The sequence below is a fragment of the Oncorhynchus mykiss genome, chromosome 1 (genome assembly GCF_057628025.1).
Source record: "Oncorhynchus mykiss isolate SJ-2025 chromosome 1, ASM5762802v1, whole genome shotgun sequence".
NCBI classification, from domain to species: domain Eukaryota; kingdom Metazoa; phylum Chordata; class Actinopteri; order Salmoniformes; family Salmonidae; genus Oncorhynchus; species Oncorhynchus mykiss.
The window spans coordinates 66,697,056-66,712,646 of NC_143022.1; the positions used below are offsets into that span (position 1 = coordinate 66,697,056).

Here is a 15,591-nt window from a genome sequence, read left to right on the forward strand (position 1 = left end):
CAGATGAACGTGGTCCCTTCAGGCACTTGGAAATTGCACACAATGAGTAACCAGACTTGCAGAGGTCTACATTTATTTTCTGAGGTCTTGGCTGATTTATTTTGATTTGCTCATGATGTCAAGCAAAGAGGCACTGAGTTTGAAGGTAGGCCTTGAAATACATCCATAGGTACACCTCCAATTGACTCAAATTATGTCAATTAGCCTATCAGAAGCTTCTAAAGCCATGACATAATTTTCTGTATTTTCCAAGCTGTTTAAAGGCACAGTCAACTTACTGTATGTAAACTTCTGACCCACTGGAATTGTGATACAGTGAATTATAAGTGAAATAATCTGTCTGTAAACAATTCTTGGACAAATTGCTTGTGTCATGCACAAAGTATATGTCCTAACCAACAACCCAAAACTATAGTTTGTTAACAAGACATTTGTGGAGTGGTTGAAAAATGAGTTTTAATGACTCCAACCTAAGTGTATGTAAACTTCCGACTTCAACTGTAACTGTTTCGCTTCCATCCTGGGCTTGAACCAGAGACCCTCTAAACACATAACCAACTGCCTCCCACGAAGCATATAGTTCCACAAAACAACCACTTTAAGTTATCAGAGCAAGTGATGTCACAGATTGAAAAGCAAATATAGAGCACCGCTAACTAAGAAACGTCCTTTTTTTCAGAACAGTGTCTTTCAAAGATAATTTGTAAAAATCCGAAAAACTTCACAGATCTTCGTTGTAAAGGGTTTAAACACTGTTTCACATGCTTGTTCAATGAACCATAAACAATTCATGCACATGTACCTGTGGAATGGTCGTTAAGCTTACAGTCAGTAGGCAATTAAGGTCACAGTTATGAAAACTTATGACACTAACAAGGCCTTTTTACTGACTCTGAAAAACACCAAAGGAAATATGCCCAGAAACTGTTGGTTTGCACAACCTAAGAATTTCTGCACAAACTGTCAGAAACCGTTTTTAGGGAAGATCATTGTCCTCACCAGGGTCTTTACCCGACTGCCGTACGGCGTCATAACCCACTTTAGTAGTCAAATGCACAACTTTGATGGCCACTGGCATGCTATAGAAGTGGATGGATGAATCCCGGTTTCCTACTCTACCGGGCAGATGGCAGTCAGCGTGTATGGAATAGTGTGGGCAACCGGTTTGCTGATGTCATCATACTTTAGAACTGGAACCCATACCAGAAGCTAGCCAGCTAACTAGCTACTAGCTAGTAGTCAGTTAGCCACTGCTGGCGGTCTTCACCGTTAACTCGGACACCAGCCAGCCTCAGCTTGGTCAATACCTGCCAGTCTTCACAGCGCGATATTAACCCAGAACATATCGGACTGCTTTTTCTCTACCACAATTCCGGATTCATCACAGGTAGCTAGCTACTCCTGACTAACGTCTCTGTCCCAAAGCAAGCACCAGTTAGCCTTGAGCTAGCCTCGAGCTAGGCCCATCTCCCGGCTAGCCGAAAAGGTCCACCAGCTAATTATTGGGCTACAATACCTATTTTGCTAATTGGCCTGGACCTTTTACTGCCAACATGGAGCCCCACCGATCAATCACGACTGGTCTGCCGACGTAATTGTCTGAAGTGGTTTCAACAGGCTCTAACGTTGCGAGGTTGCCGAAGGCCCATCTACTAGCCCCGGCCCGCTAGCTGTCTGAATCGCTGTGTCTCCAGCTCGCCTAACGTAGTAGCGACTACTGAATCAGCACCCAAATGACCTTCAATGCCATACAACACTCCTTCCGTGGCCTCCAACTGCTTTTAAATGCTAATAAAATGAAATGCTTGCTCTTCAACCGATTGCTGTCCATACCGGCCTGCCCGACTAGCATCACTACTCTGGACTGTTCTGACTTAGAATATGTGGACAACTACAAATACCTAGGTGTCTGGTTAGACTGTAAACTCTCCTTCCAGACTCACATTAAGCATCTCCAATCCAAAATTAAATATAGAATCGGCTTCCTATTTCGCAACAAAGCCTCATTCACTCATGCTGCCAAGAGATGTCATTTACAAAATAGTCTCCAACACTCTACTCAGCAAACTGGATGTAGTTTATCACAGTGCCATCCGTTTTGTCACCAAAGCCGCATATACTACCCACCACTGAGACCTGTATGCTCTCGTGGTCTGGCTCTCGCTACATATTCGCCGCCAAACCCACTGGCTCCAGGTCATCTAATAGTCTTTGCTAGGTAAAGCCCCAAACTTTTCTCAGCTCACTGGTCACCATAGCAACACCCACCCGTAGCATGCGCTCCAGCAGGTATATTTCACTGGTCATCCCCAAAGCCAACACTTCCTTTGGCCACCTTTCCTTCCACTTCTCTGCTGCCAATGACTGGAATGATTTGCAAAAATCCCTGAAGCTGGAGACTTATATCTCCCTCTCTTGAAGCATCAGCTGTCAGAGCAGATTACCGATCACTGCACATGTACACAGCCAATCTGTAAATAGCACACCCAACTACCTCATCTCCATATTGTTATTTATCTTCTTGCTCTTTTGCACCCCAGTATCTCTACTTGCACATCATCATCTGCACATCTATCACAATTTAATGCTAAATTGTAATTATTTCACCTCTATGGCGCTAAATACAGGGACATTCTTGAGGGAAACTTGTTTCGGTCTTTCAGAGATTTGAGACTGGGACAGAGGTTCACCTTCCAGCAGGACAATGACCCTAAGCATACTGCTAAAGCAAACCTCGAGTGGTTTAAGAGAAAACATTTAAATGTATTGGAATGGCCTAGTCAAAGCCCAGATCTCAATCCAATTGAGAATCTGTGGTATGACTTACATATTGCTGTACACAAGCGGAACCAATCCAACTTGAAGGAGCTGGACCAGTTTTGCCTTGAAGAATGGGCAAAATTCCCAGTGGCTAGATGTGCCAAGCTTATGGAGACATACCCCAAGAGACTTGCAACTGTAATTGCTGCAAAAGGTGTCTCTACAAATGATTGACTTTGGGGGATAGTTATGCAAGCTAAAGTTTTCTGTATTTTTGTCTTATTCTTGTTTGTTTCACAATAAAAAATATTTTGCATCTTCAAAATGGTAGGCATGTTGTGTAAATCAAATGATACAAATGCCCCAAAAAGCTATTTTAATTCCAGGTTGTAAGGCAACAAAATAGGGAAAATGCCAAGGGGATTGAATACTTTCTCAAGTCACTGTAAATGGTGGATTGCCATCAGTATCAAACAAACACTAAATGAAGGTCCAACATTGGAAAGGTGAAGTGTCTTGCTGTGATTCACCTCCTCCAACAAAACACATTACTGAGCAGGGTGCTTATGTACAACCCAAGGCTGATGATTTTCCTCTACATGCAGAATATTTGGAATGATACCACTCTAAACTATTTTGAAGCTCCAGCGGTCCCTCCAGGATGGTACACTGGAAGGGAGTGCAAGCCTCAAACATTCAAAGGTCACCTTTTGACATTATGGAGTGATTGCGCTTTGTTAACAGGATAGCAGGGGAGAGCTTTCCATTATGTGTCCTCTCTGTGTGTTGGGGCGAGAGAGGCAGAATTGGGAGCGTGAGTGGGGGCGAGGAACAAGGGTTCACAGCTCTTGAGCCTGTCTTTTAGGAAGGAAAAGTATTCCATCGCTATGTGAGGGGTTGATGAGATGGCCTCTTTGTCACCATGGCGATTGAGTCATTATAATGTACCAGCCCCCCTGGTAGCTCTTCTCTCTTCATCTCTCAGCAACCAATCACAGCAAAGAACCTTCGGGCACTTACCAATCACAGCAAAGAATGCCACACTACAAAAAAATGCCACTTTTACCTAGATTGCTTATCTTGTAATAACCCGTACACCGGTTGAAAATGGCAGATTTGGGCACTGACAATCGCCTAAATTGGAACGCACTGTCTGTGCAATAACACGCTCTAAATGACGTCAGAGTCAAGGCTCTGCCCTTCACAGCGCTATATAGATTTTGACTGACAGCCTTTCTGAATTTGAGCACCGCACGCAACAAGAAGTTGCCGTCATCCCTCCCGCTAATTGCGCAACTTTTGCGATTGTTTTGTTGTCTGAGTGAGGGAAATCCTGTAAATTAAGAGGACTCTATGTATTTTGAAAGATGAGACGTTGAGGAGTATAATAAATACCACTTTGATGTCGTACATGCAAGTCCAAATATGCACTTCATATCATAACATATACAGTGTCAAAGTTTATGATCACTATGTGTGATGTACATTTACAAGATGACATGGCATTATGCCCTGGGTTCTTCTGAACAGAATGAGCCTACGTTTGTCTATTCTGAAGAAAATTTGCTGCTGAACACATCTGAATGCACGCATGACTTCTTTCTATGCGCACAAAAATTACAATCTCTATCTCTGAACTGCCCTGGGGACGCCTAACACTGTAAAATCATATTTTATAACTTGGCTAGTCATATTGGCAATAGAAAAAGCTTCCAAATGATACCCACCTAATCCAGATCTCAATTTACAGTATAATGGGCTATTTTCTGATTGCGTAAACAACAACCTTGATTGTGTGATGGCAGGGATGCAGGGTTGTATTCCAAAAATAACAACTACAAGTGTACTTGCTCTAGTTCCTCAACAGCACAACTAGGAGTGCTCAAGAAAGAACCTTATAGTTGAATACTTTTTGTTGAGTCATAAAATTGCATTGAAATTACTTAGGAACTGTGCACACTTGGATAGGTGTGTGGAGACTTGGAGACAACAGTTAGTCCTCTCACTCAAATCCTTGTAATTTTTTTGTCTTATGTTGCACCTACCCCACAATTTCCAGGAATATAATTACATGTTACTGAATGTATCCAGAGTATTTTCAGATTTCGTTATCAACAAATGCGGTGAAAAGTACAGTAAATGTAAAATGCACATAAAATCAACAGTGTAATGTTTGGATTCAGTCTTGTGTCAGGTGGACTGTTGTGTCCTCAACTTTGGTCGAATCATTTCCCCAATAATCTCCAAGCTGTTCCCTTTCAATTGCTATGATGCTTAAGCTAATGCTTTTCACATTTCCTCTGTAAGAAACATTTCAATTTAGCCCATTCCCACAAGTGTAAAGGGTTAAGACAATGAAGTAAAAATGCCTTGTTTTGAGTTGATTTGTAAAGCAACTGTGACAACTGCTGATGTAAAGGAACTTTATAAAAATGCATTTGATTGATCGATTGGTGTACCTTTTTTGTGTTACACACAAAATTCTCATCACACTAACATTGGGAAGTGGGATGACTATTCCTATTCAATGCAGCTAATGCAATAGTATTAGCAGTTGCAAAGTTTCATCATAAAGTCACACGTTTATTCTATTCTACTGAGCCAATTACTTTATGTACATATTCTTGTTTTTAACTATGCTTATTGTTGTTGCATGGTCGACGAGAAACCTTCAAGTAAGCATTTCGTTGGATGATGTACACCAAGCATATCCCGTACGACTAATGAGACTTGAAACTATTGAGAATAGCCCTGCCCTAGCCTTGAACTAGTCCCACGTTTGTTGAGAGGAGGCTTACCCTATTTAACCCACATTTAACAGTATTAACATTGGGATCCTCTCCAACAAACATGTGATGTAGATAATACTGGCTCAGGGTTAGGGCTATTCTTTATGATGAAACTGCAACGGCAAATATTATTTTATTAAGTGCCTGCATTGGATGGGAATGAGACATGCTACATCCGAATGTTAGCATGATAAGGATTTATTTTGGACAACACCTCCCACATGTGTTTAATCTCTAAAACATGAATGAATATTTAGCCAGGGCTCCAATTTAAGTTGAAGCACTCATTAAATCATTTTTTGGGGGCTGATAAGAAATTTAAAGTAAGCCTGCTTGCAATTTGTGCAAAAGAGGTAAAGAGCTAGTAAAGGAGTTTCAAGTTCCCCTGTAAGTATGGCGTGGAGATATGGAATGAATAAAACAGCTTTCCTTTTCACATTCAACTTATAACCCTCAAATACGAGAGGGTCCCTCTCTTGTGATTTGGGATTTTCCATTTCTTACAACCTGGGAGAAATTCAAACTAACTCAACTCTGGCTAACAGTATCAGCTCTGATGACCGAATGGGATCTGCTGTTCTATAAACACGAGGCACACTTCCCTCATTATTTGACAAGACATGGTGATGAGACTATACTATGAAAATGTTCTCCGTACATTTTTTAAAAATTAACCTCAAATTTGATTTCAGAGGCTTAAAGGCAGCTCACAAACTAAAAAAAAAAAAAACGACATTTAGAAAATAGGATTGAGCTCAAGGATTAAACAGCAACCAAGGGGGTCAGTGGTCAGGTTCTTGAAGTGTGTCTGCTGACTGTCAATGGAACCAGATGAGCTCACAGCCATCGCTATGAAACCTCGTCACCATTTACCCACTTGTTGACATTAACGGGCGTGTAACAATGTCACGTTTGTCATGGAGTCAGTAGAGTGATGCAGCCATGTCACAAACAAAATAACTGTTCAGGAAATCATAGTCGACCTAAAAGCCTAAACACATACCTGAAGAGGTTCTTTCAGCCGCTAGGGCATCTTTACCTTCTCATACAGTATTTCGATGGAACAGTATTAATATAAGTGTATGTATTCCTAAGACTATTCTGAAACTGCCTAACGTTTTTGCGAAATTCAAAATGTATCAGCTGGAGTCCAAGGACAGGCCAACGCTCCTGCTGTCGCCCTGCTCTGCTACGGAAGGTGATTACAGTAGCACCACCACACGACAAAGACACGCACACAAAAACTCATGCGATCAGATAACACAATGATTAACACTCAGAGCTTACGTGAAGGAAATTAGACTGATTTCAAAGATAATTATTTTTCAACTAGTATCTTTGAAATCAGTCTAATTTCCTTTGATGGTCACCTTGAAAAATGTCACCATGGGAGTGAGCAATACATATTTTTTCACAGCTCGGGAAGCCACCTTTTAGCTGAATCCCCTGGACCCAGAGAGGTGTCTGTGCAAATCACCACTGCTCAAAAGAACATTTCACTTGATGTCTTTATCAAAGTCTGCACATAGCTTACTGCTCTCACTATTATCCAGTGGTTGCATCCAGGCGTTTCCCTTTGCAGTGTCAGAGCTCAGAGAGGTCTGTCTGGAGCTCCTGTCTTTAGCCTTACAAACAGAATGCATTTTTAACAAATCAAATACTCATGTGGAGTATTTTCTCTCTCTCTCTCTCTCTCTCTCTCTCTCTCTCTCTCTCTCTCTCTCTCTCTCTCTCTTTCTCTCTCTCTCTCTCTCTCTCTCTCTCTCTCTTGCTCTCTCTCTCTCTCTCTCTCTTTGGCATAGGACTGCTGAAATATAGATGTGCCCCCTGTTTGCCCTCTATTTGTCTCAGAGGAGGCAGCAGGGCTAGCCAACTATTATGACACATGTTTTTTTGTAGGTTCAAGTTACTATAGTGAACGGAGATGAAGGTGGCGTACACCTTCCGTGTCTATGGTGAATGTGCTGTCAATTGGAAGTCGCTGCACTGGAGGAAAGGCTTGTATAATAGCAGGCGATAGCCTCGAGGCTTGTTTGATCTCCTCTATTGAAAGAGTTTACAGATGTTTTCAAAGGAGACATGTTCACTATCAATTGAGAAGGGATTAATAATTTCCTAAACATCTCAGCACTTAATGTATTAATGTATGCTTGATGAGTCATTCAAAATTGTTCTCAGAATCACATTTTGTTTATCAGAGGTGCAATTTGATCAATGATGCTCCCGGCATACTAACCTGCAGTGTATAACATAAATAACATGCATGTTCACTTGAATTGGAAGTGCAAAACGTAGCTAAAATCTGTAGATGCCCATAATTAAGTAGCCTACAATAATATATGAGTTCACATTAAGCGCTCCTAATAGTAAACTAAATGATTCATTTATGATTTTTTTTTTTTTTTTAAATAGCACCTTTAGTACCGCAGAAATTTACCTGGTCACCTGACACGACTCCTCCCACAGTGCTACGCAAGGCAGCGCTCCTCACAAATCTCACCACGTTCCGATGGAGTGGGGTTTGCATGTCTGTTTCGAGGGATTGAGTCAAAACAAGCTCTGAAAAAAACGGGGCTCAGTTTCCCTAATGTCCTCCTTCAAATTAATTAGTGATGAGAGTGGCTGATGCTCTGAGTGTATTTCTGTGAGGGATAAAGGACGACAGTTTTAGGCTCTTGTAGTCAGCTGCTGGTGTAAAAGTGCAATCCGTTGGTTCATCTGTGACTGAACTCGAGCCAGACCGATGACTCTCGGAGATTCCATCACTATCGCCGACCTCATGCAAGGTAACTAGATTTTGTCTCCTAGGTCTAGGGTAGTCTACTTTTTCGTGCCTTCCAGTCTAATATCCCTCTCTTCATTTGCGACAGGAATTGGGACGCAGGTTGAATGATCTGTGATTGCATTCTGAAATAGAATTCCTTCTTGCTTTTGGATAAGTCGTGAGTAGTTCCAGATCAATGTATTTCCGAGTTATTTGGGAAATATGTAGTCATATTCTTGTAATCTACCCTCATTCCTCGTTGGAAAATTCGGGATGACATTCGATCTATTACCTACAGTATATTCAAACCAGATAAATGTTGATCTTCTATCATAACCTGTTTACAAACCTAATATTATATATTAACATATCCATTCTATATTAATATTAAAGTACTATCCTTCCCTACATTATTAATGCGCATGAACTATTTTTTAAAATCTAGGCTATTGTATTTAAACGTATCTAGTCGTGCATATAGGATACAATGTAACTTTAATAATTGGTAGTGGACATTGGCTTCCTAGATAAGATAAGGGTGGTTGTATTAAATACACGTTGACATAAAATGAGACCTTTAGATCATTTTCGCCTCAAAGAACAATGGAGTTAAACTTTTAACACCCCAAATTCGTTTTTACGTTGACGCTGCTATAACCACGCTGATAATTGGGCATTAAGTGGTAAATGGCAATGTCTGTGTCAGCGATTGAGCATTCCAAATGATTGCGGTTTAATTGCATAAATCAGTCGTCGTTCCCGGGCAGCAGCAGCTCTCCACCCAAAAAGCCTATTATTGGGTTCTCAATTTAAGCATTGCTGAGGGCAGAGCCAATGTATAGCCTACAACAGTCCCAACGCTCTGTCTGCACAATAATCATAGCTTGCAATACAGTTTAGAAAACCTTTGGAACTTTACTTTCATATCATTGAGAAATAATTTTCTAAAAACAAAAGGTTACCTGATGGCTTGGAAGAGAGAGGCGCCCAGCTGTTCTAATTAGCTATATAGCTCTGTTGTAACTGGAATATACTGTTGGCTGCAACTCTGTTATAACAGTGCACATTGAGTGTACATTTTCCATTTGGAGAATATTTTTTTGGTGACAACGTTGTTACTGAGTTACAGTTAATATAAGAACATCAGTCAATTGAAATACATGTATTAGAACCAAATCTATGGATTCCACGTGCCTGGGAATACAAATATCCATCTGTTGGTCACAGATACCTTTAAAAATAAAAAAATCTAGGGGCGTCGATCAGAACCAGTCAGTATCTGGCCTGACCACAATTTTCCTCATGCAGCGTGACACATCTGCTTCACATAGAATTGATCCAGCTGTTGATTGTGGCCTGTAGAATGTTGCTCCACTCCTCTTCAATGGCTGTGCGAAGTTGCTGGATATTGGCAGGAACTAGAAAACAGTGTCGATCAAGAGCATCCCAAACATGTTCAATGGATGACCTGTCTGGTGAGTATGCAGGCCATAGAAGAACTGGGACATTTTCAGCTTCCATCCTGGTGATCTGCCCAGTACAGTTGAAACCGGGTTTCATCTGTGAAGAACACACTTCTCCAGAGTGCCAGTGGCCATCGAAGGTGAGCATTTGCCAACTGAAGCCGGTTACGACACCGACCTGCATTCAGGTCAAGACCCTGTTGAGGACGACTAGCATGCAGATGAGCTTCCCTGAGAAGGTTTCTGACAGTTTGTGCAAAAATTCTTAGCTTGTGCAAACCCACAGTTTCATCAGCTGTCCGGTTTGCTGGTCTCTGACAATCCTGCAGGTGAAGAAGCCGGATGTGGAGGTCCTGGGCTAGTGTGGTTACATGTGGTCTACGGTTGTGAGCGCCGTTGGACGTAATGCCAAATAATCAAAAATTACATTGGAGGCGGCTTATGGTAGAGAAATTAACATGAAATTCTCTGGCAACAGCTCTGGTGGACATTCCTGCAGTCAGCATGCCAGTTGCACTCTCCCTCAACTTGAGACATCTTTGGCATTGTGTTTTGACAAAACTGCATATTTTAGAGTGGCCTTTTACTGTCCCCAGCATAAGGTGCACCTGTGTAAACATGCTGTTTAATCAGCTTCTTGATATGCCACACCTGTCAGGTGGATGGATTATCTTGACAAAGGATAGAATGTTCAATAACAGGGATGTAAACAAATTTGTGCACAATATTTGAGAAATAGTTTTTTTGTACACGTAACATTTCTGGGATCTGTTATGTCAGCACATGAAACCAGCACTCTCACTCTTTGTGTTTTATATTTTTGTTGAATGTATGTATTTACACTACATGGCCAGAAGTATGTGGACACCTGCTCATCAAACATCTCATTCCAAAATCATGGGCTTTAATATTGAGTTTTTTTCGCCTTTGCTGCTACAACAGCCTCCACTCTTCTGGGAAGGCTTTCCACTAGATGTTTGAACATTGCTGTGGGGACTTGCTTCCATTCAGCCACGAGCATTTGTGAGGTCGGGCAATTAGGCCTGGCTCACAGTAGGCGTTCCAATTCATCCCAAAGGTGTTTGATGGGGTTGAGGTCAGGGCTATGTGCAGGCCAGTCAAGTTCTTCCACACCGATCTCAACAAACCAATTCTGTATGGATCTTGCTTTGTGCACAGGGGGCATTGTTCTGCTGATATAGGAAACTGTTTCCACAAAGTTGGAAGCACAGAATCGTCTAGCATGTCATTGTAAATGGAGAAGGCTGATACCTAGTCAGTTGTCTTCCACATTTATCCCAACCCCTCTTAATCAGAGGTGTGGAGGGATGCCATAATCGACATCCACGTCTTCGGCGCCCGGGGAACAGTGGGTTAACTGCCTTGCTCAGGCAGAACAACAGATTTCTATCTTGTCAGCTCGGGGATTTGATCCAGCAACCTTTCGGTTACTGGCCCAACGCTCTAACCACTGGGCTACCTGCCGTTAAGGGGCCTAGCCCAAACCATGAAAAACAGCCCCAGACCATTATTCCTCCTCCACCAAACTTCACAGTTGGCACTATACATTGAGGCAGGCAGCGTTCTCCTGGCATCCGCCAAACCCAGATTCATCTGTCCGACTGCCAGATGATGAGGCGTGATTGGTCACTCCAGAGAACAAGTTTCCTCTGCTCAAGAGTCCAATGGTGGCGAGCTTTACACCACTCCAGCCAACACTTGGCATTGTGCATGGTGATCTTAGGCTTGTGTGCGGCTGCTCGGCCATGGAAACCCATTTCGTAAAGCTCCCAACGAACAGTTCTTGTGCTGACGTTGCTTCCAGAGGCAATTTCAAACTCGGTAGTGAGTGTTGCAACTGAGGACAGACTATTTTTTTTACACACTTCAGCCCTCTGCGGTCCTGTTCTGTGAGCTTGTGTGGCCTACCACTTCACGGCTGAGCCATTGTTGCTCCTATAAGTTTCCACTTCACTATAACAGCACTTACAGTTGGTCGGGGCAGCTCTAGCAGGGTAGAAATCTGATGAACTGACTTGTTGGAAAGGTGGCATCCTATGACGGTGCCATGTTGAAAGTCACTGAAATCGTATGGGTCATTCTAGTGCTGATGCTTGTCCATGGAGATTACATGGCGGTGTGCTCGATTTTATACACCTGTCAGCAACGGGTGTGGCTGAAATAGCGGAATCCACTAATTTGAAGTGTTAAAAAAACGTGTTAAACAAATCAAAATATATTTTATGTTTGAGATTCTTCAAAGTAGCCACCCTTTGCCTTGATGACAGCTTTGCACACTTGGCATTCTCTCAACCAGCTTCATGAGGTAGTCACCTGGAATGCATTTCAATTAACAGGTGTGCCTTGTTAAAAGTCAACTTGTTAAATTTCTTTCCTTAATAATGCATTTGAGCCAATCAATTGTGTTGTGACAAAGTAACGGTGGTATACAGAAGATAGCTCTATTTGTTAAAAGACCAAATCCATATTATGGCAAGAACAGCTCAAATAGGCAAAGAAAAACGACTGTCCATCATTACTTTAAGACATGAAGGTCCTTCAATACGGAAAATTTCAAGTTTGAAATGCAGTTACAAAAACTATCAAGCGCTATGATGAAACTGGCTCTAATGAGGACCTCCACAGGAAAGGAAGAGCCAGAGTTACCTCTGCTGCAGAGGATAAGTTAGTTACCAGCCTCAGAAATTGCATCCCAAATAAATGCTTCAGAGTTCAAGTAACAGACACATCTCAACATCAGCTGTTCAGAGGGGACTGCGTGAATCAGGCCTTCGTGGTCGTATTGCTGCAAAGAAACCACTACCAATAATAAGAAGACTTGCTTGGGCCAAGAAACATTAGCAATGGACATTAGACCGGTGGAGATCTGAGATTTTTTGTTCCAACCGCCATGTCTTTGTGAGACTCAGAGTAGGTGAACAGATGATCTCTGCATGTGTAGTTCCCACCGTGAATGTGTGATGGTGTTGGGGTGCTTTACTGGTGACACTGTCTGTGATTTATTTAGAATTCAAGGCACACTTAATCAGCATGGCTAGCACTGCATTCTGCAGCGATATGCCATCTCATCTGGTTTGGGCTTAGTCCCACTGTCATTTTGTTTTTCAACAGGACAATGACCCAACACACCTCCAGGCTGTGTAAGGGCTATTTGACCAAGAAGGAGAGTGATGCCTCAGATGACCTGGCCTCCACAATCACCCGACCCCAACCCAATTGAGATGGTTTGGGATGAGTTAGACCGCAGAGTGAAGGAAAAGCAGCCAACAAGTGCTCAGCGTAAATGGGAACTCCTTCAAGACTGTTGGAAAAGCTTTCCTCATGAAGCTGGTTGAGAGAATGCCAAGTATGTAAAGCTGTCATCAAGGCAAAGTGTGACTACTATGAAGAATCTACAATATATTTTGATTTGTTTAACACTTTTTTTTTTTTTGGTTACAACATGATTCCATATGTGTTATTTTACAATTTTGACATCTTCACTATTATTCTGCATTGTAAAGAATAACTCTGGAAGGAGTAGGTGAGTCTGGACTTTAGACGGGTGCTGTATAGATAGTTTTATTTGTACGTGTTGTGCTTTAGCTGAGCTTATTCTTTAGAGGCAAATATATTTGTCCAGGCCTCAATAGTTTCTGGACGAGCACCACTCATTCTCGCTGTCGATAATTCTGTTACAACTTGTAAAATGATTCTGGCGTGTTATGAAAGTAGAGAGCTTTATGTTTCTGGAACCAAATCACAATTGAGAATTCATTCACATTTCGATGGAGTATTTGGGTGTTTTGGCTGCCAGAGCCAGTTTTACTCTGAACATAACATACAATGGCCATGGATGTTAAAGGTGCTAGGCTAGCCTACAATCCGTAACAGTACATCTCTTGCTGGGGCGTCCACAGCGTCCACAGTTCCTCTATTTTAACATAATATGTAAGTCTTTGATGAAACTGGAGTGAGCGAGTCATACAAACTAGGTGTGGATTTCACGAGAACAATGGGCTGTGTTCTCAGAAGGGCGTGAGTGCACCTGTGCGGCCGTGTGCTGCGTTTACGGCGGTGGTGTGATCTTTCCATCAACTTTATTGCCCTGTGTGAGAGCTCCGTTCCTGCTGCCTATTTCAGTTCATGAATATTGGGACTTGGGGGACTTTATCATTTTTCTCTAGGTGGTTGGTCGAGGGGGCTTCAATGAGAGATTGCACCGCATCAGTTATTCTGCTGACATGCAAAACATTTAGTGACTGTATACCAAAATATAGTTGGTGTCGAGTTTTCCTTTAAGATGAGCCAGGAGCTTCCTATATCACTTATGACAGGGCTAGACTTATTCATTATTGCCATGGGTTGTCTCATTCGCCTGTAATTAGAATAGTGTGGGTGGTATAGACGAATGAATGCAGTTTGATTTTGGAAAGATAAAAAAAATAATTATATATGTATATATTTTAAGTCTTCAGTGTGAGATTAAACACATCTGGCATCCAGTCCTGTGTTCAGGGCTGTCCCTGTAATTCCACCATGCCTAATAAAGTTTAGATCGCTGCTTAGATTAGACTAAAGAACAGTTCTAGCTTGTGGCTGAAGCATAACCTACAAGGTATTGTAATGGAACCATTGCGAGCGGGTTGTTAGTAGCACACTGAGCTTGAGCAGGTCTGAGAAGACAAGGTTTCGCCTCATGGACAACCACTCAGGATGGAGGGTCGGGCTCAGCTCGTTATTTTCGTACTTCACTGATTACCATGAATGGTTCATTGTTTGTCTGCAGCAGAATCATTGTCACGTTTGTTTGTTGGCTTTCTTTTTTTCTTCTATAGTAGCCAAGGACGGGGCATGCAGGGTTGAGCAGAGAGCAAAGGGAATTGGGGATGGGTTAGTACGGAGAATAGCTGGAGGGTGACTGATTCAGATGCTGAATTCCAAATGGACCCCTAGGCACTCTTGTTGCTTACACCTATCCAATTCTTTTAGATCTACAGGAGTGCCTAGGGGATGGGCTAGGGTCTATTTGGAATTCAGTTATTAAAAACAGGATGTTAGTGTGATCCGGCCTACCAACACATGAGGTACATTCTAAATCCCACAGTGTCAGGAAGTCACATGAATACATGTTTGGCCAAATGCAGTCTACAGACTAATGCAGAAGCAAGCAATGGCAAAATAAGGCAGTGGAGTAGCTACTCCCACCAAATATCCAGCACTGCAGAGAAAGAGGGGGAGATTGTGAGTGAAAGCATCTCTGGTGTACTAAAATTAACCCCAGGGTTTCATTTGATGTATTCCATGTTACTGTATTACATTTCACTGGATCTAAATGATATTTTTCAAGTTTTCTTCAACACCAATGAAAGACAACACAAGATTGGTATTAATATTAAATGAGGCTGTGTTTGCTGAATTAAAATAATAACTGTACCAGTGGAAGGAATGGCAAATTTTTTTTTTTTTTTTGTAAACATGTAAATGTATTCGCCCAAAAATGTATGGGAGAAAATCTTTGGTATTCTCCCTCAGGAAGTGGAGTATCTATCATGAAATCAAGTGTTTTCAACAGTAATGTGTGCCAGATTCAATCTCCTAACCCTAAAATCTGGAGTTAATATTCTCCAGTTAAACGCAGGCCTATCTTCCTGATTTGGCTATTTAGGGATATTTGAATGCTGGAGGGATATGAGGCTGGGGTGTGGCCTGTTCTGTTGCCATGGTGAGAGGGCAGGTATTGCATGTCAGGTTCTCTTTCAAATCTGAGCAGTCGTATATGTCCTCAACAATTGACTTCGATTGACGCTAATAA

General features: G+C 41.9%; 1 protein-coding gene across 2 annotated transcripts in view; it reads left to right on the forward strand.

The window, feature by feature from the left end:
* The first annotated feature begins 7,457 nt into the window (after positions 1–7,457).
* Positions 7,458–15,591, forward strand: part of hs3st1l1 (heparan sulfate (glucosamine) 3-O-sulfotransferase 1-like1) — a 33,483-nt gene continuing 25,349 nt past the window's right edge. Inside the window, exon 1 of one of the 2 annotated variants that reach the window (XM_021607970.3) lies at positions 7,458–8,335. The gene's annotated coding sequence lies outside the window, so the exon portion shown is untranslated. The remainder of the gene's footprint in view (positions 8,336–15,591) is intronic. The other variant, XM_021607977.3, reaches the window with a different exon arrangement.